Genomic DNA, 10,699 nt, shown 5'->3' on the forward strand with positions numbered 1-10,699 from the left:
ATTACCTATCCTGGTTTCCAGGAAAACATCCCCCTAACCCCTCCCCCTCCCGTTCTATATGGTTGTTCCCCTCCCCATCCTCCTCCCATTACCATCCTCCCCCCAACAATCACATTCACTGGGGGTTCAGTCTTAGCAGGACCAAGGGCTTCCCCTTCCACTGGTGCTCTTACTAGACTATTCTTTGCTACCTATGCAGTTGGAGCCCAGGGTCAGTCCGTGTATAGTCTTTGGGTAGTGGCTTAGTCCCTGGAAACTCTGGTTGCTTGGCATTGTTGTTCATATGGGGTTTCAAGCCCCTTCAAGCTCTTTCAGTCCTTTCTCTGATTCCTTCAACGGGGGTCCCATTCTCAGTTCAGTGGTTTGCTGCTGACATTCGCCTATGTATTTGCCATACTCTGGCTGTGTCTCTCAGGAGAGATCTACATCCGGTTCCTATCAGCCTGCACTTCTTTGCTTCATCCATATACAGCTTGGTGGCTGTTTATGTATGGGCCACATGTGCAGCAGACTCTGAATGGGCATTCCTTCAGCCTCTGTTCTAAACTTGGCAATGACCTTTAAAGCTCATCCTCAGCAATATACTTTCTCAGAGCAGATGTACCACCTCCCCAATGAATGTCACCAAATAGTATAATACCCAAGTCTATGGGGGACATAGCTTGTTCAAAACACTGCACTATCTAAGAACATTTTATTGATACTGATGTCAGGAACAGACTTCGATGGTATCTGGGGCTGCTTGTACTGGCTCATAGGAGTGAGCTGTGCAAATATCTTTCCAACTCAACATTGGGCAACATAAGTGACTTTATAATGAATGTTCTTAGGTCTGGGGTACAAGGGGGACACTGAGGCAGATTGCCCTTTTGGGTAAGAGGTTTATTAGAAGAGATAGTCACAGTGTTGTAGTTTGCTTTTCTGTTGCAGTGGCAAACATCACAGCCAAAAGCAAATGGAGTACACAGGGGTTTATTTCAGCTTACAGGACTGCAACTCATCATGAAAGAAATCTGGGCAGGATGTGGTGTCAGGAAAGGAAACAGAAATTTTGTAGAAACAACTGCTTACTGGCTTGCTCTTTATGGCTTGCTCAACCTCATTTCTCAAGCAACCCAGGGCCAGCATCTGCCCAGGGGAGGCACGGCTCATATTGGACATGTCAGTCATCAATCAAGGAAATGTTTCTCAGACATATCCATTGGCCAAGCTAATCAAAGGGATTCCCCAGTTGAATCTCTCTCAGCTGGGTGTGTCAAGTTGACAGCTGAAGCTAATCAGGAGAAATGCCATGGACAAACAGCTGTAGGAAAGAGGCTACTACAGAGGAACAGGGCTGTATCAATATATGAATAACCTGAATCAGCTATGGTGAGAGGATTTGCCCCTCTGAAATTGGCAAGCTCTTGACCAGCATTGTGTTTTTTTGCCCAACAATGGCTGCTAAATATGTGTCAGTATGCTCCTGCTTGGGAATTGTCTGGAGAGTGAGCTACCAATGACAACATAAATGTGACAACAGACTGCTACTTTACTCTTTGATTTGATGACAGTGGGAAACATGTTTATCTCTGACTCTCCAACTCCTTTCCACTACTGCAATGACCAAGTTCATTATAACAAGGAAATATAGCCTATACTCAGCTTCCTACACAGGATCAGAGACAAGGTTTTTCAATACATTAATTTAAAACCCTTTACAATTCCCAGTAGCTATCCTGGGCCATCTTTCCCTTTCTCCTTTTCTTCTCTTCTTTCTTCTTCAACTTGGAAAGTGAAATTTAATTTTTCATTTTTAGAAAGGTGACCATTTTTATAGCAGCAGTCTTCTGTTCACAGTATCAAGTTTATTTCAGATCTGGAGGAGAAAGAGAGAAAAAAAGAAAGAAAGAAAGAAAGAAAGAAAGAAAGAAAGAAAGAAAGAAAGAAAGAGAAAGAAAGAAAAAGAAAGAAAGAAAGAAAGAAAGAAAGAAAAGAAAGAAAGAAAGAAAAAGAAAGAAAGAAAGAAAGAAAGAAAGAAAGAAAGAAAGAAAGAAAGAAAGAAAGAAAGAAAGAAAGAAAGAAAGAAAAAAAACTCCTCGGCTTTCGGAGCTTTCCTAGGCAGGTCCTTTTTGGTTGGAATCTAATAACCGTCGGCTCCACGCCAGACAAGGAACCGTTTCCTGTACAGAGTTCTGAGACCACCTTTGTCAGCGTCCTTTGAAGGACAGGAAGGAAGAAAAGGACTTGTTGAAATCACTAAGGTGTGGCTGAGTAATAGTAGAAACTTAATTACATAGATTGGGTTAAACAGCAATTAAATAAACCTTCCAGGGTGACCTCGTGGCGCAACGGTAGCGCGTCTGACTCCAGATCAGAAGGTTGCGTGTTCAAATCACGTCGGGGTCAGTGTTTTATACTTGCGATTACTCTTGAAAGAGTAGGAAAAAAGTCCTTCCTCCCAGTTTACAATGCCGAATTATTGTAGTTATAAGAAAGAAGAATACAGGCAGGTACCCACAAGTAATTTAGTAACTTACTACAAGCATTTTGAATTTCGGTACCCACTCTTGTTCCTGTTTTAACCGCAGATGCTACTCTTCTATACTCGCAACGTCTCCTATAGCAACCGCTAGCCTTTGTAGACTCTTACTTAGGTTTAGGTCACCAGTTGGAGATTTCTGCCTCATATTAGCTTTTCCGCACCACAGTGTCTCAGGATTTCTGATTTCTCCACTTCCGCAAAACCTCGAATTTATTTCATTTCTAAAGGAAGGGGATCTGACCGCAATTAGGCTGCCAAATTCTGGGAATGAACCACTGAAACTTGTGAGCTACAGACCACGCCCCGCCCAACTCCACGGACTTAAATAAATCTCTATATTTAAAAAAAAAAAAAAAAGTGTACAAACGTGCCAGCACTTACTGCTCTATGGCACCAGATCCACCAGAGCACCAGCACGTTTATTTCTTCAGAAGAATTACGTTTGTTAGACCTAAGAGGGTGGGGGAAACATTTCCACGACTGTCTAATTAAAAGGAAGCTTTACTTAGACTGACCAAACGGCTGCCTCAACCCTAAGTCAGGATTTCAGACAGCGGCCCTCACTGGCTTTTGAGGTTCCTTTCCTGGAGAAGGGTTAGGGTTGATAGAAAACAGCTGTCGAGATAATTGGCTGTTGGCACTTGAGCAGAAAGGGGGAGGGAGGTGTCAAGGCTCAAGGCTGCGTATGGGGTAGATAAGCATGATAGAACACAGCTGTCGGGATAACTTGCTGTTAGAAAGGAGACAAGAAAAATAAGTGCAAGACTACTTCATGTAGGAGAGTCATCAAGGTATCTGAGAAGTCACATTTTCATAAGGCAAAAGAGCAATCATATTTGGCAAACAGGAGGTGAGCAAGGCACAAAAGGGTGGACACACATCATGAGGTTCCGAGTCTAGGTTGAAAACATAGTTTGCAGGATACAATTAGGCTTAGGAAACAGAAATGTATTCTTATAAGGTATGGAGACTGAATAACAGCGTGCGAAAATGACTCCTGTTTGGGTTTCACACTTTGTACTGATGATTTTTAAAATCAGGAATTCGATCTATCAGCAGATGATATAAACGAGGTACTGCACACAACCAATTGTTTTTGTTTGTTTTCCGGTTTTGTTTTATTTTGTGACAGGGTTTCTGTGTGTAGCCTTGGCTGTCCGGAAACTCCCTCTGTAGACCAGTCTGGCCTCCAGCTGAGCCTCTCCTGGTCTAAGGATTAAAGGGGTGACCCATCCAGCCCCCTACTGTCTGCTATTTTTTTCTATTTTTAGAATTATTTTCTGTGTATGAATACCTTCATGTATGCATATGCACCGTGTGCCAAGGAAATCAAAAGAAGATATTGAGTTCCCTGGAACTGGAGTTATATTATAGATGGTTGTGAGCCACCGTGTGGGTACAGGGAATTATACTCAGGCTTTATACAAGAGCAACCCGTAATCTTAATTACTGAGCCATCTATCTCTACAGACCCTTTTTTTCTATTTGCAATAGTTGTGGTGCTCTTGATCCATGGAGATTTCAGAAGGATTACATGCCATATAGCAATTTAGAAAAGGTTTTAAAAAGAAGTGTGTGGGGGGGGATATCAAAAGATAATTAGCACAGTAGCTTTACTGTAGCGTGCTGGGCCCATAACCCAGAGGTCGTTGGGTCGAAACCATCCTCTGCTAGAATTTTCCTTCTAGACTCATATTTTGAGTCTTCCTAATCCGAGTGCATCTCTGGTATATATAAAGTATTAACAATAAAAGAAGGGATTGATCAAGGGCAGAGAGTTGTTGAGAAGGTTGTACAGAGGATACTTATTTCTGTAGATGAGGCTTGATATTAAGGAAAGTCCTTAAGGAGAGGAGTGTGAGTCACAGTCACCTACTGCAGTGATGCTCTTTGAAGAAAAACAACCACTATGTATGAAAGAAGTGTGGCGAAGTTAAATTCTAGCATATATTTATTTTGTATAAGGTAAAATGTATAAAAACAATTAATTTACAGAAATTTAATACAGGAAAAAAACTTGAGCATTCCTAAACAAGATAAAGCAAAATAAGGATGTCGAGCCAGCCAGGAGTCGAACCTGGAATCTTCTGATCCGTAGTCAGACGCGTTATCCATTGCGCCACTGGCCCATCTCTAGATCTATATACATAGAGAAAGAGGAAGTGACAGTATTATGTTGAGGTTCTAAGGTTACACTTGGGAAATATTTATTTCATTTCAAAGAAGATGCAAAACTAGAAGTAAAACTAGAAGTTTTACTGGTGTCTTTAAATTAATTTACTTTCGTTCAATTTCTTCATGAGAAAAACATCTAAAACGCCGATTAGGAAGTTTATTATGAAATAGCAATTCTATTATTTTAAATGAATGCCAACCAGGAAGTTTATATCTACTCCAGTGAAATGGAGAAGGCATTGACTTGATCAATGTCATTGATGTCATTTATAAAACATCCGAGATGGATTATTTACTCTCAAGTAGAGTTGGAAATCACAAAAGCCCACAGCCGTAGTCGGCAGGATTCGAACCTGCGCGGGGAGACCCCAATGGATTTCTAGTCCATCGCCTTAACCACTCGGCCACGACTACAAGTGCTGTAAACCTTCTTCAGGATTCAGTATTCTACATCTTAATGTATATCACACATTGACTACCCTTCTGGTATTATTAAGGATTTATAATTTGTTGAATTCATGATCTACCAATGGAATCAGAGAGAAATCAATCAAATTTAATTCCATACATGAAAGTGGGGACTTGAAGGGCATTGTTTGATTCTTTAGAAAACAAACCCGCAATATGTTCTAGGAACTGTATCACAAGCCAAAACTTGTGATATTTATCCTCACGCGTCCCAGAAACATTAAATGTCACAAATTTTAAGTCTGACAGAGGAGGGTTGTTCTTCAGAAATTCACATGTACAACTAGTTAGTCCAGTACTTGCAATACAGCTTAAATAAAACTTAACTGCCATTAAAATTAGCATTTTAAAATTCCATCGAAACATTTTACAGGTGAGACTATCGTTTGTTTATTTGTCTAGCTGTAGATATTTTTACACCATTAAAAGTATTTCTGAGGGACTGGAGTGATAGCTCAGAGGTTAAGAGCACTGAATGCTCTTCCATAGGACTTGAGTTCAATTCCCAGCAACCACATGGTGGCTCACAACCATCTATAGTGGGACTGATGCCCTCTTCTGGTGTGTCTGAAGATAGCTTCAGTGTACGCATATACATTAAATAATAAATCTTTTTTTTTTTTTTTTTAATTTATCAGTACATTGTTGCTCTCAGATCTCATTTCAGATGGTGTGAGCAACCATGTGGTTGCTGGGAATTGAACTTAGGACCTCTGGAAGAGCAGTCAGTGCTCTTAACCGCTGAGCCCAATAAATAAATCTTTAAAAAATTATTTCTGAGTGAAGTTAGAAAATATTTTTGATGGTTAAATCCTTTTCATTCTGAGGGATCTTCTCTCATAGAAGGAAGTATCTAATATTTTGCAGATAATAATTTAGAAATACAAAGATCATTCCCAATGACAGGACAGAACCTCACAAACTTCACTTTTCTGAAACTTGAATACCGTGGTCACAATACTGTCCTGTTTATGCATTCGTGAGAACACAAGGACTTCCGTTTCATCTAAGGCTGAGAAACCACCGCTCGTGTTTTCTCTCCTAGGCTCCAGAATATTTAGGTGCCCTAGTCATTTCTTTTTTTGCTTGTCCCCAAAGTAACACTTTCTAACTCCAAAGGTTGCACCCTCCCAGGTATGGCAGTATGTGCCTGTAATTCCAGCCGCCTCGGAGGCTAAGGCAAGGAGATAACTGAATTGGGAAATAGACTTGGCTACATAGTTAGAGGTTATCTCATGCTACATAGTGATGCCCTGTCACAAAGGAATTAAAAATTAAAAGAAAAAAATCCGGCCACAACCTTCAAGATTTTTTAAGTATCAACATTTACAGACGCGATTAAAATGAAACGTGCTGCGTGTTCCAGTAGCCGAGAAACTCGCGCTAGATCCCACCCACGGAGGTCTTAGCGTATTCCCTACAGTCACTGTAGAACCCAAGGTGCGTGAAGACAGCTGCCAATTCTACATTTGATTTAAATGTTACTGTTGTTGTTAAACTCTGAATTTTGCATGGGGAGCTTGATAAATATTCATAGAATGAATTATACCTAAGCTCAGATCTGAATGTGTATGACGGAGCCAAGCTGGAGGCAATGAAGTTGTGTTCTAAACTTAAACCTCATGGAACGTGGCACCAGTGGAAGAAAGATCTGCCTATGAGAATTGCTTTTTGAAAGACAACGAGAAATCACATTGGAGACATCGTGGAAGGTGGATTATGTCTACCACACGGTTGTTCTTCCTTCTATGAGAGAAGATTACCTCATAATGAAAAGGATTTGATCATCAAAACTTTTTACTAATTTCTCTCAGAAATAATCCTTTCTGGGGTTAAAATATTTTCAGCCAGATAAAGAAACAAAAGATAGTCTTGCCTGTAAAATATTTTGGTGGAATTTTAAAATGCTAATTTTACTGGGAGCTGTTTCAGCTTGACCTTTATCCCACCTAGTATTTTCTGTCCTCCCAGGCAGACCACTTGTCAGGCTAGAAAACATGCAGCCACACTTCCTCATGAAGCAAATACTTCTTTCTTCACCCTGATCCTTGCTTTGTTTACAGCCAATGTGCTCATCCTTAGGGCTCTTTTTTGTGAGTAGCTTTTGCCTTGCCTTGCCTTGACTTGCCTCTCTCTCTCTCTCTCTCTCTCTCTCTCTCTCTCTCTCTCTCTCTCTCTCTCTTTTCTCTCCTTCCCTCTCCCTCTTTCTTTCTTTTTTAAATTCATTTTTTTAAGACAGATTTATTTTTCTTATTATATACACTGCAGCTATCTTCAGACCCACCAAAAGAGGGCATCAGATCTCGTTACAGATGGTTGTGAGCCACCCACCATGTGGTTGCTGGGATTTGAACTCAGGACCTCTGGAAGGGCAGTCAGTGAGCCATCTCTTCAGCCCTCCTTTTTAAATTCAAACAGGAAAAAAAAAAATTGAGTAGGGTTTTGCTTTGTAGCCCAGGCAGGCCTACCACTTGGAATCTTCCAGCCTCAGCCTGAGGGCTGAGATTACAGGTATAGGCTACTACACTCAGCAAAATATTTATTATGATATTTTCAATATATAATGAAAGTGGAAATGGAATTATTTATATATTCATCATCCACAGTCAACAAGTAACTGTTTATTAGTTTCATCTAGTTTTTAAATTTTTTACTGAATAACATTAAATTAATTTGGGGACATATGATTAAATATATAAACATGTCATGTATCACATGAACATATATTGATACAGCCACTGTGCCCTTGTCCAATTGAAGACGCTATAACAATTCTTTACAGGTATCTAGTAATGTTTTGTTTTCTTTTACGTTTCTTTAAAATATAAGGTTTTTCCTTTCCCCTTCTTTTTCTTCTCCGACTCCCTCTGAGACCTTGTTTCATTCCGAAGTCCTTGCTGAAACCCCTTGTGTAGACAGTGCGATCTTTAAACTTGTGATGATGCTCCTGCCTCTGTATTGGGATTACAAGAATAGTAGTTGTTTTTTATTCCGCCCCTGGTTCAAGTTGCTTCATACTGTTTGACAGTAATGGCTACTTCAGTCTCTGAGTTTGAAGTTTTCCAGAGTTTTCGCTTTGTTATTTTGCTCTGCTACAAACTTTTTTTTAAAAGTCTTGTTTGTGCTTACCCGGTATTAAGGTTACATCAGGAAGCAGTTGTCAGATGACCTATTGTCAAAGATGAAAAGTAAAATCCACTACCCAGATCAACCACGAAGGGATTCGAACCCTCAATCTTCTGATCCGAAGTCAGACGCCTTATCCATTAGGCCACGTGGTCCCACATGGAGAGTGTGCTGCTCGTGTATTATTGGAAAACAATCTTTTCTCTTTGCGTTTTATAGTGATTGATGTTATTACAAATTTATCAGTGAACTATGTTTAAATCTAATATAATGGAGTTCTTTCTGATCAGGAACTCTTGAATATAGAAATTTGATGCACCAATTATAGTTGTTTTTGTTGTTGTTTTTAAATCGTTAGATCAGAAGCAAGAATAAAAGGCCACTACAAGCGCAAGGGCTTCCACGGGGCATTAAAGGAAGGGAGCCACTGCTGCACACACAGACCGTGTACCACTCACTGCCCTGCAATGTTTCCAGGTCAGGAATTCAACTTGTGCACTGGACAGACCCACCCAAATAAATCTAAGACATAAATTCATATAGTATAAAAGACACTCATGAACAGAGACCAGAACTTTTATAATCTGGACGGTTGATGGAGGAGCAACAGGACCTGTTAGGCCTCAGAAGGCTCAGCTTCAAACTAAGACGATGGTGAAGGTAATGGGGCTGGTACCATCTGCCTCTTCTGCTTCCACTGCGCTCGGCTGAGGCGACCTTCAGGTGCTCTACTGTGTCCTCCAGATTCCTCAGATTCATGTGTCTAAACCTAGATCTTCTGAATGTCACTGTACTGGAAGAGGAATTCTTTAAAGAGGCGACAAGGCAAAACGTGACTGTCATTCTTACATTCTAACAAGAAGAGTATATTAGAACACTGGTTCACAAAGAAAACCACATAGAGAAGATCATTGCCTGCAAGCCAGGGGAAAGAATCCTTAGGGAGGATATATATATGTACATATACAGTATCTATTCAGTATATACTGTGTGCACATCAGTATAGACTATATGTAGGATATATACTATATATGTATATATTTATATCAGTATAATTTTTAAAAAGTAGAAAAACAAACAAAAAGAAATTCCTGTTGTTCAAATACTGCACCTTGCAGTATTCATTATGGCCGCCCTATATGACTACTACTTTGTCTAACACAATCCTAGAAGGTCAGAAGTTGTGTCTCTCTCCCTTTTCCCCACTTCCTTCTGCTCTTCCAGGTTGTCGCACTGTAGATTGGAATATCCTGGAATTCGCTATATAGCCTAGACCATCCTCACACTGGAAGCTTATCTTCATAAGAATGTGTTTTAGCCTGGTTTTGCCTGTTACTCCTTTTAAGAGTTCATTTCAGCTTGTAGAGAAAGAACACCAAGTCTCAAATCTGACTTGAGGAATAAACTTTGAAGATATTAATGGTCTGAGGAGCAAGAAATAAAGAAATCAAAGAACACACGACAGTAAGCAATGAGGTGGGGCAGGGGAAACTCCCAAACGTTTTCCTCTGGCTCATGTGGACATTTGATCAAAACACGTGCTTTTGATTCATCTTCAGATTCTACAGCAAGAAAATTTCTTTTTTCTCAATTCCCAGCTGCAAGAGGGTTCTGTAATGTACGTAATTTCCAGTATTAGTCAGGAAGATGGTTGCAAATTTGAAGCAAGACCCTGTCTCAAAACCCCTAATAATGGGCTCTTGGGCACTCAAATTCAAGTAAGTAGCTACTTTGCTTCGAAATACAATCCTTTAGAAGACCCAGAACCCCTTCCCCAACCCCACCCTAGTAACAACAGCAATAATAGATCAGCTGTTCTGCTGACCCTGGGGTAATTGCCCACAGAATCGAGGATTACCTCGGTGAGTGTGCTTTCTTTGTATCATTGCTGTGAACCGAGCGACCTGTATAGGCATTATGGAAGCTGGTGGAGTATGACCTGGAGGCGAGGCTTTAGGGCTAATAGTGGCCCTCCAGGCAGAAAATGGTCGGCGCACTCACGGGGCAATTCTCCTGGCTCACTGCAAAGCTAGAAGTTTGGTCTAGGGTTAGAAGAGATGTTTCTTGGTTCTGTTTACTGTGACTATAAAGTACATTCATCTACTGTTTTTCTGAAAATGAGACAAAATTAGCAAATGAGAAAACTGTATGAAAGTAGCAAGAGCGTTTGAAAGTTAAGGATAAGTTGGCAGAATTCCTTACTTTACCACACAAGGCCTTAATGGAGCTATGAATTTTGAAAACATAAAGGATCAAACTTTGAAACTTAATTTTAGCACAAGTGGACAGGTCATTCTGAATACTTAGATGAGCCTGAAAACACCTTAAGGCTGTGACCTCGTGGCGCAACGGTAGCGCGTCTGACTCCAGATCAGAAGGTTGCGTGTTCAAATCACGTCGGGGTCA

The 10,699-nt window shown here is 40.4% G+C and overlaps 5 non-coding genes across 5 annotated transcripts; 2 read left to right on the top strand and 3 right to left on the bottom strand.

The window, feature by feature from the left end:
- The first annotated feature begins 2,316 nt into the window (after positions 1–2,316).
- Trnaw-cca lies at positions 2,317–2,388 on the top strand. The gene has a single exon. It is a non-coding gene; the product is annotated as a tRNA-Trp (tRNA).
- Positions 2,389–4,580: 2,192 nt separating this feature from the next.
- Trnar-acg lies at positions 4,581–4,653 on the bottom strand. Its single transcript has one exon. It is a non-coding gene; the product is annotated as a tRNA-Arg (tRNA).
- Positions 4,654–5,031: 378 nt separating this feature from the next.
- Trnas-aga lies at positions 5,032–5,113 on the bottom strand. Its single transcript has one exon. It is a non-coding gene; the product is annotated as a tRNA-Ser (tRNA).
- A 3,262-nt stretch (positions 5,114–8,375) lies between these two features.
- Positions 8,376–8,448, bottom strand: Trnar-ucg. The gene has a single exon. It is a non-coding gene; the product is annotated as a tRNA-Arg (tRNA).
- Positions 8,449–10,627: 2,179 nt separating this feature from the next.
- On the top strand, positions 10,628–10,699 carry Trnaw-cca. The gene has a single exon. It is a non-coding gene; the product is annotated as a tRNA-Trp (tRNA).

The sequence above is a fragment of the Rattus rattus genome, chromosome 14 (genome assembly GCF_011064425.1).
Source record: "Rattus rattus isolate New Zealand chromosome 14, Rrattus_CSIRO_v1, whole genome shotgun sequence".
NCBI lineage: Eukaryota > Metazoa > Chordata > Mammalia > Rodentia > Muridae > Rattus > Rattus rattus.